Genomic DNA, 13,827 nt, shown 5'->3' with positions numbered 1-13,827 from the left:
AAATTATTTGGGGGGCTGATTGGGTGAGGCAGTTGCTGAGGAACAGCAGTTAGAAAAAAATAGTGAAAATAGGTAAATTTTGCATTGCAGAGTAGCCTTGCTAGTACTCTTCATGTGCTAAGAACTAGTGCTTTGTGACTAATTCATTATGGATTTTCTAAGGTAGAATTAAAACAATTCATGAACCAGAAAACAGGATTTGATGGTTGAGTATTGAGAGCAAGAAGAGAAAAAATCAAGATTGAGGCGAAAGGATTATTCATTGCTCCTCTTCAAGTGAAAGGAATAGGAAGAAATACAAATACTGGTGAAGCCAGATCATGAATCATTTAGCAGCTGGCATAAAAGCCAAGTACACTTTATAGTGTAGTTTGTGATGTATTATCAAATGCAGCATCTTAAAACCCTGGAACTTGACTAATCGCTGTTATGAAAGGAACTGGAAGTATTGCAGAGTAGCTTGCATATATAAACTATATAAACAGTTTATTTGTACTCCCTGACTGCTACATTAAGAGGAAAATTAAACACAAAGACACAGTGCCTGAAAAACATGGAAAATGTTTACATCATAGTAGTATTTCTTCTGTTTGCTTTTATGTTTGTTTGTTTGTTGGGGGGTTTGTTTGTTTGGTTTTTGTTTTTGGGATTTTTTTTGTTCTTGTTACTCTAAGACAAAAAAGTTGCTCTTAAGACAAAACCTCTTTATATTAATAGAAGAGAGCTAAAAGAAAGCTCCATTTTTAAAAGTCTGTACCAGTTTTAAATTAAATTAATTATATTTAGAATCACAGAAGGAACAAAGACATAGCTACATTTATTCAAAAATATTTCAGTGAGAGGATTTTGTTTTATTTCCAACAGTTACGAGGAAGAAATAGAAAATTTAACAGAAATCTTTCTATTCATTTTTATCTTCCCTAAATTTTGTGCTTTGATTAAAGCTTTCACCTACATGAAAATATATGTAAATGCTGTTCAGCCTCTTGGACAAATGATAAAGTGCTTCCCATTGGTGTTATTTGGTCTACAATTAAATGCTTAAAACAAAAAAAATCCTCTATGGAACAGCCTCAGATCAACAATTAGATCCCTTATCACAATCTCAAACTTGAGAATTTTAGCATGTCACCAAAATACCTGTGTTTCTTTACCTCATCACCTGGTACTCATGCATGTGGCTTCTGTCTTTTCACTTGGATTGACTCCTGTTTTCATTATACAATTTAATGGTCTAATTCCCCAGTTGTACTGAAATAGATTTTGATGTAATTGAGGCATGTCACCGGTGAAGATCTATGTGATGATCTATGTGTCTTCTTTCAGTTTTTTTTTTGTTGTTGTTGTTGTTTTTTTTTTTTGTGCAACTCTGATTTTCTCCAGCTTAAAAGCTCATTGCTGTCCATCAGCATGGAAAGCATCAGGCTTGATGACTTCACATCTCTTTCTCATGTAGGAGTACTCCTCCCAGGTTATATGAAGTCCTTCTGAAGAAAAATTCAGAACTGCAAACAGCTGAGATCACAGCTCAACCAACAACCTCATCATTATGGTGAGAGTGTAACATTTGTATGTGGGTCAGATGACATAAACAGCAAAAGCCTGGCTTTGTTTTTTTATTTACAGCACTGACGTTCTGTCTCCTCCTTAACGCTGTATGATTGGCAAGGATGATGTCCTACAGACATCTCAAACCAGGCATGTTTTTGCTACTGTCATTTAGCGGTGACAGCCCTGGACCACCAATCACATGAAATCCTGCTTCTTTGCTGGGCCCTGGTCATGCACAGCAAAAGGCAAGCCCCATCCCATGGTTACCATCTTAACAAGGCTAGGTTCCTTGCTGTGCTCTCTACATTCAGATGGCTATAAAAGGCTCCTTGTGAAGTTTTGGAACCTACAGGTGTACCTCAGCCTCAAGGTACAACGCACACTTCCTAAGTCCAGCCAGGTAAGGCTTCCTCCTTCACAAAAAAGTGTGTGCTGTCAAACTGCATGGACTTTAGAACAAAAGAAAAGTACCCAGTGTTGTTGTTGTTCTGATTTTAAAGGCACGTTTACAACAGCCAAGAACAGATTCCTTCCTATGCCTCTTCACATGGGGCTAATAGTTGGCTATCTGCTGGCTCATGGCTCTGATGTACTGTGTTGCAGCAATTCTGGTTTCACACTCTGGCAATTCTGTCCAGAACAAGAAACGTAAGCTAAAGGTTACTCAAACTGAATTTGGATGATCCATAAGAACAAATTCATTTACTGCAGTAGGTTACAGTACTGCCTATTTAGCTCTATTTTTAGGTGAAGAGATCTTCTTAGATACATGGATTAAGTTACAAAATCCTGAATGGCAGAAATTTGGAAGCACTGTGATTGAGATACCAAAGCAATCATTCTACATAAGCTTGACTGGCTCAAGCTGTATGACAGACAAATACCTAGAGCTGAATATAAGTTTAAAACTCATATTAGATAGCAGGAGAAATCATATGATTATTTCTTCCACGGGTGTGAGCAGAACAAGTATCTTAAATTGGAAGAGCTAATAAGTTGTTAAGGGAAATTTAAACTGTCATACCTAAAATCCAGAAGTTATGCCTGTGGGTTTTTTTTTTAGTGAAAATTCTTAAATTATGAGTATCTCATAATTCAGTATTTTAACTTGGCATGAAGAAATCCGTAGCGGGAGGAACCCTTCTTGCTCCTAGGGCTGATCCTGAGGCCTCGGGGTTTAGCCCATTCCTGGACGATGTCCTAGGGCTGTTCCTGGGGCTCTGGGATCTACCCCTTCTTGCCTGCTCCTGGGGCTCCTCGAGCTGTGGGCTTCTCCATCCTCACTGAAGAGTGAGAGCCCTCTCCGGGGGTGTCAGCTGCTCTCTTATTGGCCCCCTGCTCCTGCACATGCTCAGGAGGGAGGCCAGACACAGGTGAACCCACACCCACTCATCAATAACTCAGGGCACCTGGTCCTGTCTCACTACATTTCCCCCTTTTTTTTTTTTTTTACACAGACATTTACATTTACATCTTTAAACATTAAACCTTTAAACATTAAACATACATCTTTAAACATTTACATCTTTAAGGAGAATTAAACATCACCTTTAAACATTTCTTTAAGGGGAATTAAACATCACACAATTTACATATATTTTTAGGGAGAATTCTCAACCCTTACACATATTTTGGGGAGAATTCTCAACCTTCTTTCTTTCAACCTTCTTTCTTTAAGGGGAATTAAGCATACCCATATATTCGCTCAATGTCAGCCCCTTTCTGGCAAAGTCTCTGCAAGTTGTCTGAGCACTCTTCACAAAGTCTCTGCAAATTGTCCCAGGCACTTGCCCTCTGTTCCGGGGTTTCTTTCCTCATGGGCCTCGGGATTTAACCCTTCCTCATGGGATTTCCCTCTGCTCAAGGGCTTAGCCTAGGCATATTTCACAAAGTCTCTGCAAGTTGCACCAGGTACTTTTCACAGAGTCTCTGCAAGTTGTTCTTCTAGTTATTATTCTCCCTCCTGTATCTGCTCCTCTGGCTTGGTTTCCCTCTGTTCCGGGGTTTCTTTCCTCATGGGCGTCGGGATTTAACCCTTCCTCATGGGATTTTCCCCTCTGCTCTGGGGTTTCCTGTCCAGAGAGCTTGCTGATCATACCTTACAGGGAGAATGTTCTTGCAGTTTCTGTGCCAGCTAGGTTTTCTGCAGGCTGCCCGCATTCTCCACCAGATGTAGCGGGAGGAGCCATTCTTGCTCCTGAAGCTTGATGAGCTGCTGGTCTCTTCCAGGACTCCAGCCACCACACAGCACTTCCAGGGTAGAAGTGTAGCGGGAAGAGCCTTTCTTACTCCAGAGGCTCGACGAGCTGCTGACCTCAGTTCACTCTGGTGCGAGGCATGGAGAGGTCAGCAGCTCATCGAGCCTCTGGAGCAAGAAAGGCTCTTCCCGCTACACTTCTACCCTGGAAGTGCTGTGTGGTGGCTGGAGTCCTGGAAGAGACCAGCAGCTCGTCAAGCTTCAGGAGCAAGAATGGCTCCTCCCGCTACAAAATCTGCTTATCAAAAAAAAAAAAGCAAGTGCACAAATGACATTGTGTTGAAAAATCTCAGTACAAAATAATGAATATTAAAATGAAAGTTTAAATTTTACAGGGGATGAAATATTTTGCCAACTTTATGATAAAGTACTTTTTAAAAATAAAAAGTTTTGGAAAGTTAAGAGACATGGTATCTGGCTAACTCTGTTGTTTTACTGTGTGTGCAGAAATTTTCAAAAGATTCTATGAAGGCAACATGCTCAGTCTACAATTAAACACAGGAACTACTCTTCCTTTCACTTGGAACAGCATTCATGCATGTACATTGCAAAGTATATCACATTTAGAAGTTGAAGCCACAGCATTCCTTTCCTATTTTATGTACTTGACAAACTGCATGTCTCTATTGTTCATAGTAATTTAGATACACATTTCACATGTAGCAATTATCCACTTTCTTCACCACTGCAGCCTATGATTTTAAACCACCACAAACAGATGCACTTTTCATTTAAAATTCTGAACTGTGCAAGATATCCTTACCTTTTGCCTTAAGCTGTTTATCTAAATTGAGAAATTACAGGTTATTAAGTAACATGTTGAGCTGAACTAAACGGTAATGAAACTCTTTTTTTTTTTTTTTAGTCAGAAATAATAAAATAACTGCAATAATAACTTACAGATATTGTTAAAAAAATAAGTCTCAACTTGCAAGGTTTTGACACAGCTGGAAAAGGCAGTAGTAGTGACAATGTTCATTTCTGGTTAAAGGTAATACCAACTTTGAGAAGAGATTCTAAAAAGCAAATCTAGAATCACGGTCATGCAAGAGTGTAAGATTTGTTTTTGTTTATGTGTAGTTGTTTGCAAGAGAGGAATGCTTAAGTGTCTCACAGGATCCTGCAACACCAACTAGAATCAAGTATGCGCTCACTACTCTTTGACGAAATCATCTTTTACAGAGGGGAAACTTTTAATGCAAAACAGCAGAAAACTCTGCATTGTTGCAAGACTGCATCCTGTATGATGCTGCAGAAGGCCACATGAATTGCTGGAAGAAAGTCAGATGTTCTGAAGGTGAATCCACACTCCACACAGTAAGCAAGTTGTTACACAGTTCTGTGAATGACAATAACATTATTAAGGTCTGCATTACATACCAGCACACCACAGACTACTTAACATGAATACAGGACAATTATCAGTGGGCTTAAATTACCACATCACAGATAAACAAAACCAAAATCTTAATGGACATTAGAGCACAGACTACCTATGGAGGAGTTTTGGCAAAAGTAATTAAATGTATGATGAGATCAGGAAATGTAAATGAGGAAAAGAAAATCGAGTGAAAACTTCTTAAAGTCTTGTGCAGCTATATTGTTTTTAATTATTTGTTCTGCAAAGATTTCTCAAAGGTTCTGGAAAGGTTCAAGCTTCCTCTAAAAGACAAATTTGGACAAACAATTCTTGTGACCTTTCAGAAGCTCCAGGATTCACCCAGTGCATCCCCTATCCTCCATAAATATGATGACTCTAAAACAAGCTAATAAGAAACTTTCAAAGCTGTTTTTAAAACTGGGAAAAAAAAAAAATCACTGAAAACCTTAGATGTTCAGTGTCTCCCCTTATCAGAGAAAAAATACGTTGGCACAAAGTATTTAAAAATTTAATTTTCACCAAATACGTGGTAGTTCTTGCATCCATCGAGCAAGAGCAGGGCTCGTTTCCCCGATTCCCGCAGGGATACAGTGGGAAGGCCCGAGGCCTGGGTGAAGCTGGCAGACTGTAACCTCGCCCACCCATCACTGCACTGCCCAACAAGCCGTCTCATCCCTATCAGACGGGCAGCAGCATTTTGAGAAACTGCCGAACGTGAGCAGCCCGACGTGGACCCGCCGCTTCGGGCTCGGGTGCCCAGCAGAGGCGTGGCTGTGCCCCGCAACTCGTTCAGCCGCGCCCTGGCACAGGCCAAGCCCCGGAGAACAGCCCTTCCCATTTTAAGCAGCCCCCTGCTAACGAGAGCGGCAAAGCCCCGCATCACCGAAGTTTAAGGCGCGGGAGGCGAGCAGCCGAAGCACCGGATCGCACAGCCCGCCACCGCTTCCTGCCTTACACCGGATCTCTCCAGTTTCGATGGGAAGCAGAGGGGCTGGCGCGCCCGGGTACCGACAGTCAGACGCCTCTGGGAACCAAAGCGCATCCAAAAGGCGCTCCCGATCCCGACTGCTGCGGGTGCTGCCTCCCGCCCCGCCCGCCTCGGCCTCCCCACCGCCCGCGCCCCAGCACAGAGACGGGGGCGGGGTGCAACGACACCCGCTGCCTGCACGGGGCTGAGCCCCGCCCCTACGCTTGGCCACACCCATCACGAATCTGATTGGCTGCCTCCTCTGCCCACCAGCGAGCCCCGCCCTCTCCCCGGGCCTGGCCTCCGCTTCTGGGCTCCCCAGTGGCCAAGGGGCGCTGCCAATCTCTGCCGCGGAGGGCGAGCGGCGCCGATGGCCCTTGGCCCAGGGCTCCCCCTTTGCCCTCGCCCAGAGGCCCCGCCCACACGTGCTCCCCCTCCGCATCCGGGCGGATGCTCGGCCCGCCCGCCCGGGGCTCTTATAGCGGTGGGAGGGAGCGGGCGCTTCGTGCTGCCGCCGCTTCCCTTCTGACTCGGAAGACGTCCCCGGCCGCGCTTCCCCCTGGCTAGCAGCGTTTCGGAGCTCCCGTGGCAGGGCAGGACGAGAGAACGGTGCCCAGGGTTTGTCGGAGACTGCCCGCCGGACACCGGACCGGTTCCCCTTAGCCCGCCCTCCACCGCAGCGGCTCCTGCTGTTCCGCGGAGCCGGTAGGTAGCCGTGCCTGGCTGCCCCTCGGAGGGGCGTTCGCAGCAACCTTCCGGCCTGGGCCTTTACCCGGCTCCCTCCCCCCTCCTCCGGCAGCGGCGGGATGGGTGGGTGGGGGGGCAGGGCCAGCGCGGCAGTTGGAGGTGGTGGCTGGAGGGGCGGGGTGGCCCGGGGCTGGGGTAGTCATCCCCCCTCTCCTTGCTTTCCAGGTGGGCAGCGGGAGGGAGCCGGCGGCTGCGAGCCTCTCGGCGGGGTGAGGCGGGAGGCAGGTGGTGCGTGGCGCCGCTCTGGGGTGGTTACCGGGAGGGAGCGCCTCGCAGTGACGGCCGAGGGGTGCCGGCGGTGCGGAGCCAGGGGGCTCGGTCCGTTCCCGGTGCTGGAAGGGTCCCTCGCTTTCCTGTAGTTTCTCTCCTGGGAAGCAGAACCTGGCGCTGCGAGACCTACAGCTGCTCTCTCCTGAAGGAGTGTTGCTGGTGGCTTTTTTCGTTTGCTGACTAATCGCCGATATTGGTGCTGCTGGGGCTAGTCCGTCTGACCAAGCATTGAGCCCGTTCTGTGCGAACAAGTGAGTAAATTCGTTGTCTTTTTTTGTAGAAACAAGTTGCCGGAATGCATTTGTACGGGCTTGGTTAGCAGACTAGAATCAAACTGACTGATTTTTTTTTTTTTTTTTTAAGTAGCTAACAAACACTCAGTCAATGTGGTGTGTTTAAGGTTGATTAAATCTCTTAGCGTGGTGTTTCAGGTGGTATGCTGTGAAACTTAAGGGGCATGTTTTACAGACTTCCCTAGTGGTTTTGCTGGCAAAACTGTAACTGTAGTGACAAAAGGAGTTGGAATGTTATCCAGGATTTTTGTTTTGTCTTAATGCCTTTTGTAAGGAAGATCTTTTGTAAGTATATGCATAGTTATAAATATATACTGTGCAAAACTGGCCTTTATTTTGTGTGTTGCTAAACATAATCATTAGTGAAGTGCACTGTTAAGCACATTGATTATTGCTACCTTGATTATGACTGTAGGAATAAAGAACTTACCTGCACTGTAGACTCTCAGCTCCTCTGAACACTTAACCGATGTCTAGCACGTGCATTTTATCCAGAGCTGTATTGAGATCTTAAAATCCAACCTGGAAGTAATGCAATTTTCCCTTTCATAGGGAAAAAGGAGGTAGAGGTTTCTTTGTTAACTATATTTTAGGATATGACTTCTACTGATCTGAATATCCTTTTTGTCATTTTATTTTGAATGGAGAAGTTTCACCAAGTGAAAGAATAATACCATTTTTTCTCACTGTAAATAATTCTGCTGGCCTGAAATAGAGAAATTACCTGGCAAACAGACTGTTTCATCGGTTGAGAATGATGATGATGAAATCTGTCTTTTTGTCTTGCTGTACTTTTGGTTCAAATAGATGTATTTGCTTAATGAATTAAAGGTTTTGCTTGTATATGAATTTCAGAATCTAGAATAACAGTTCTGCTACAGTGATACACTGCATTTTCTGTAATGTTTTTTTCACTGTGTGAAGATAAAGATACTCAGGATTAGTTAGAAGATCCAACCTGTTTTCTTGTAGGCCTATATTAAAAGCCTTTCTGAATTTTTTCATCCTTAAGAAAAATAAATAGTAACTAAATCTGCAAGAGGGTTCTTCCTTATCCAGTTTACTTACATATAGTTAACAAGGTTGAATTTACTTCCTGTGGTTATTTTTCACTTTTTAGCAGTCTCATAACTAGATTAAATCAATTTTTGCATCTGGGAGAGTGTGTCAGAACTTAGTGTTCTGACTGCATGGGCACTATTTCCTATGAAGACAGGATTGTTTCTTCTTCAGTAGTGACTATGCTAAGTTGTTCTGTGATTAGAAGTAATCATGTTTGCATGTATGTGTAACATCTTTACTTGTGTTTTAAAATTATTTTTAAATAAAATACTAGGATGTCTTCCAGTCCTCAGGATAAGTTTAGGTTAGTTACGACTTTGATACAGCAATTGGTGAAATGTGACACTTTATAAAGAACAAGGAACAGGTCAGCTGCATTAACTATCTCTATCTAACTTTTCTTAATAAGGCCATGCCAGCAAAGCATTTTTTTTCAGTCTGTTGTAAACAAGATATTCATCTGCTTCTTACTCCTTATGTTTTTCATTTTACTTGTAACTGGTTGTTTTGGAATGGCAGACTTAAAAGTAATAATGGAATTAAAGGAACAAACAAACCACAGGGAGAAAAAAGTTGCAAAGGTATTGACGTGCTGCTTCTTCACCATTTAAATTCACTTATCCATCTGGAAATTAACTGCACGAGTTTTTAGTCAGTGATAGTTATCCCACCCACAGTTTTATGAGCAGTGCTTAGGGAAATAGTGGGACAATAATTTTCAGCAGAGGACTGTTAATGATCTGTTAATGTTAAACGAATCATATCTGGGGGTTATTTAGCAATGAAAATGGGATGGTATAGTCAGATGCAGCAGCTAGTGTACTGTGGAAGAGTTGGCACAAGTGACTTACTGTTTACTTTTATTTTGGGCCTTTAGCTTCAAAAGTATGTTGGGACTTGTGTGTAATTATTTTTCCTGATCTGTTAAAAGGTAAAAAAAAAGTAACTTTTATGTAATGGTTAATCCTTAATTAAGGTGTTGCTGTTTGTTTGTTTGCTTGTTTGTTTTTTCACTGTGCAGGCATTGTAGTATTTTCTTGAGGCTGCTGTATAACCAGTGCAGTCCAGCAGCCTGCTGCTGCTGAGCTTGTTTCTTCGAGTACAGTTCTGGGTAGCCTCCTAGGGACTGCCACTGTGCCTCAGCTGAAGTAGTTCATTGAAGAAAAGTGTGTGTGTTTAAGATGAATATTTGCATAAATAGAAGAAGACTAATAAGAAAGTAATGAAAAACTAGGCCAGTGATGACAGTGACTGGAACATCTGTCCCTCCCCGTGGCCTTAGGTAAGCAACATATAAGTAATGTCTCCTCTTCCAAGTAGGGAGAATGTAGAATTGTAGACATTACACCCAATTCTATGGTATAGAATTGGTTTGGATTTTGGTTACTTAGCTTTCTGAAAGCAAAAGAACTTCTGAAACTCTTAGTGAAGAGTGAAGTACTCGGCAAGGTTCAGAATATGCAGATGAATTTCTTTTGAACTGATTCAGATCACCTGTTATAATTGGTTCTAGTGCTCAATGGATGATCTTTTCGCTACCTTAAATGAATGAGTAGGAGGATTATTTTTAAGAAAGGTTGCAAAGAATATTTGTAAATATTAAATATGGAAGATTTTCAGAATCCTACAGATGTCCTTACCATTGCATTCTCCTAGTGTGTTTATTGAACTGAATTATCTTCCCTCTGTGGCACAGAGCATTTCTGCAGTTACTCCATATCTATTTTTTTTTCTCTTGTTTCCTTTTTCTGATGTTTTGGAGTTGTCCTGGTTGTCCTGGTTTGGACAAACCTCAGCATGCATTTTAGGAAAGTTTTTTTTAATACAAGATAGATAATATCCACTTTTGGCTATTTAAAGAAGGGTATTTTATACAAAATAATCATACCCTGAAGGTATGGAAAGATGACAAAATTGCTTGCTTTTTTGTATGTGTAGTATTCTGTTGCTGCCTTGTATATTTGAATTCGGAATAGGAGCATGTATATTAATTAATCACAACTGTCTATCAACCAAAGTAACTGTTGGTTGTAGTAGTTTGTGACAGACACACAGGTTATGGTTTGCATACTAGAAGTAGGTTTATTACTTAATCTAACTTTCTGTGGAATCTCACCAGTTTAATTACAGTGGTGTTTTTCTATGCTTTATGATCTTCCCTATAAGCTTACTAGCCTGTTTAAATTTTTATATACCATGACTTTTTTAGTAACTGTTTCACTTAACTAAAATCTGCTAGTGATTTAATGTCATTTTCCTAGAAAAGGATTTTTATACAGACTACATGGATGTAATTTACTATCTGGGAATTTTTACTCTTCATCAACCACACGCTTAAATTATATTCTTTTCAATTAAGATGGGATGTGGATTGTAACAGTGGAGGATAATTTTCTCTTCAGTAGTACAACAATAGTTATTTTATGACAACGAAGGCCTAGATTCCAGTTTAAAGTAAGTGGGTTGTCATGCTTTCTTGTAGCCTCTGTGTTTGTTCATTGACTAAATCCAGAGGTGCCATGCTCTATATTCAATAAAGCATGCACAAGGGCAGAAAATGTATGGAACAATGTCAAACAGAAGCATTGTTAATGGTGATGTTTACATGACAGCCTATGGATGTTACAGAGACCAAGTCTTTTAAGAGCTGCACCAAACTGTGAAACTGCAGATACTGGAATTATGTTGCAAGCTGTTGGGAAGGTTGTACTTTGTTTCCCTGTACTTCTTCGCTGTTCCTGGCTGTGCAGTTTTGTGCCTTCACTTGCTCTGCATCTGCCTCTTGTATCCTCTGAGTTGAATCAGCTTCTGTTCAGTAGCAAGTTTGTTGAGTGTCTGAACTTTCTCCTAGGTTAGTCAGTGGCTTGGCTTTGTAGTTGAGGCTTGTTTAAGTTAAGCAGCAGGAGCAGCCAGTACCTATGGCCTGCTGCAGCAGCAGAAGGGAGCCATACTGACCCATTATATTGTTATTTTTCAATTAAAAATTTCAGACTTAGATTGTATTTTAGTCTTAAACTGAACCAAAAAGAACATTTATATCTTTGGGCTTGAGGTTCTAATTACCTAGTAAGTGCTGACATTTTGAAGGCTGCATGGACTATATTTTAATAGAAAAATGTTTGTGCTTCAAAAGTATTGGCTTCCTTGCAGATTACATTTGTTATGCTGGAACTTGTGATTTAGTTCAGGATAGGGCACCCCTGTGCAGCCTAGAAGAAAACAGTAATTAAAAATTCCATTGTGATTGTTAGAAAAGTCTCGAATTCTTTTCTGTACTTAAGGCACTAAACATTTTTCATTTTAGGTCCTTATATTTGGAATTATATGAAGCAGCTTGCTTTTCTGTATGTGAAAACATGAAAGATTTTTCATGTTTCAACAGCTTTTATTAAGGTCCTCAGTGTAGCTTTAGAGTGAGTTCCAGTGGCTTAAAATGAAGTACATAATAATTTCAGACATTATCCTGGCCCAGAACAGGACAAGCTGTTATCAACAGTGGAGTGCATTTTCTTATTTGTAATATTGCTTTCAGCTGTGTCTCTAAGTAGTTGCTCTTGCTGAAATTAACAGCAAGTTTCTCGGTCAGTGTCTGCTTCTAGGACTGATAATACTCAATATTTATAGTTATTGCTGGAGACTGGTGTGTAGAACCAAGGACACTGCTCGGTTCTGAGGAACATCTTGTTTCTGGAAAGAGTAGAGTGAAGGGGTCACACTTGCAATGCTTCTTTGTGGAAGAACGGACAAGTGACCACAATTGACCAAACTGAGTGTTCCATTCCATACACGTAATTATTAGTATAAATTTGTGGGGTTGTTGCCTCTTCCTCTTTGCCTTCGCCTTTCCCTTCTTCCCCTGTCCCTGTTTGCTTCAGCATGCTGGGAGGATTCTGTCCATTTGTCTCCCTGTGGTCCTGATCCATGCCAGCCTGAATCTGTGTTCCTGCCTCCAGCTCCCGACTGCTGCTGACTCCAGGAGTCCAGCCTGGACTTTCCCAGGGCTGCCCTGCAGCCTCGGTGGTGATGTGAGAATTATTGGGGGAAAAGAGGAGTATTTTTTTTCTGTATATTTGTATGTATTTAATAATTTTTCCTCTTTTATCATTACTGTTTCATTAAAGCAGTGTAGATTAGTTTCCAACCTATAAGTCTCTTTTATTCTCTCTCCTTTATCAGGCAGGGGAGGGGGTTTAGTAGATAGCATCTGTCTTTCTGTTAATTGTCAGACCAGCACTAAACTGTGACACAGTTTAAATGTAGGTAATGCCCATATAAATACAGATATCTTAATTTTTGCAGTTATTTTTGGAAGATGAAGTAATACTGGAGATATTATTACTGGGGCATGATTGCTATAAGGAACATGGGAAACATGTTTCACTCTAGCCTAGATCACTGGTATTTTCTTTGTGCACTGCAAACACTGGCTTCTGAAAAATTCTTGTCTTTGAAGATAATGTTCCTATAAGCTTTATAAAAGACAGTTTATTCAGGAGTAGATACTTGTTAACTATACACAGTGAATTAAGATCATTGCCTGTTCTGCGTGATGCTAGTTGTAAAACTATTCAGCTTACAACTTGTACTGAGCAGGCAACAGAACATCTTTCTTGTTTGCTGAGTGAGAAGTGAAGGTAAGGGTTATATCGTGGGAAGAAAACATGGATTTTGTGAGAGAGCTCTAGATGTAATGGGGGTAGGCCTGGGAATACTGTGGAAACATGGAATACATCCAACAAGCTGAAATTGCTGCAGTGAGGCTGTGTGGGTGTTTAATCTGTAGAGAGCTATGCTTAGATAAAATTGCTGCTTTTAAGGAATGGTTTTCATAGTCTGAACCGGTCTTAGTCTCCCTAAGCAGTAAATTAAGAGTTCACTATGCAGTACCTATATCAAGATGCTAACATTTCCTTATTTTAGTGCATTAGAGCTTTGTTTTTAGTTAGTTAATTGCCACCAGACCTTGGCAAAACTACAGGATGTCAGTAGCATTAAAGTTATTTTGTTGTCAGGACTTGTCATTTGCTCCAGAGGATTTCATATTCAGTATTGTTTGGTTTTGTGAAAAACTTTTTGAGACCATCTTTTTGCTCTGAATTTTGTAGGTAGTAGTCGGCTTAGTTACGTTTTGTATTTAACTGAGTAATGACGATTTAAAAAATATAACTGTGGCTAGCTTCTGTTTTTTTAAATTTGTGTCATTAGTGTTCCATGTGAAGATAGAAAACATGGTTCTGATTGGTGTGGTGTCTGATGCTTTTTTAGTCTATAACATTTTATTCCATATTAGATTTGTCAA

The 13,827-nt window shown here is 41.4% G+C and overlaps 1 protein-coding gene across 1 annotated transcript in view; it reads left to right on the top strand.

The window, feature by feature from the left end:
- Nucleotides 1–6,573: 6,573 nt before the first annotated feature.
- The window catches only part of CSNK1G3 (casein kinase 1 gamma 3), a 70,114-nt gene continuing 62,860 nt past the window's right edge, over nt 6,574–13,827 (top strand). Inside the window, exons 1-2 of the mRNA XM_030467772.1 lie at nt 6,574–6,861; nt 7,263–7,424. The gene's annotated coding sequence lies outside the window, so the exon portion shown is untranslated. The remainder of the gene's footprint in view (nt 6,862–7,262; nt 7,425–13,827) is intronic.

Source organism: Calypte anna, chromosome Z (assembly GCF_003957555.1).
Source record: "Calypte anna isolate BGI_N300 chromosome Z, bCalAnn1_v1.p, whole genome shotgun sequence".
NCBI lineage: Eukaryota > Metazoa > Chordata > Aves > Apodiformes > Trochilidae > Calypte > Calypte anna.
Note: the sequence above shows the minus strand (reverse complement) of the source record. Positions and strands in the feature narration are given on the sequence as shown.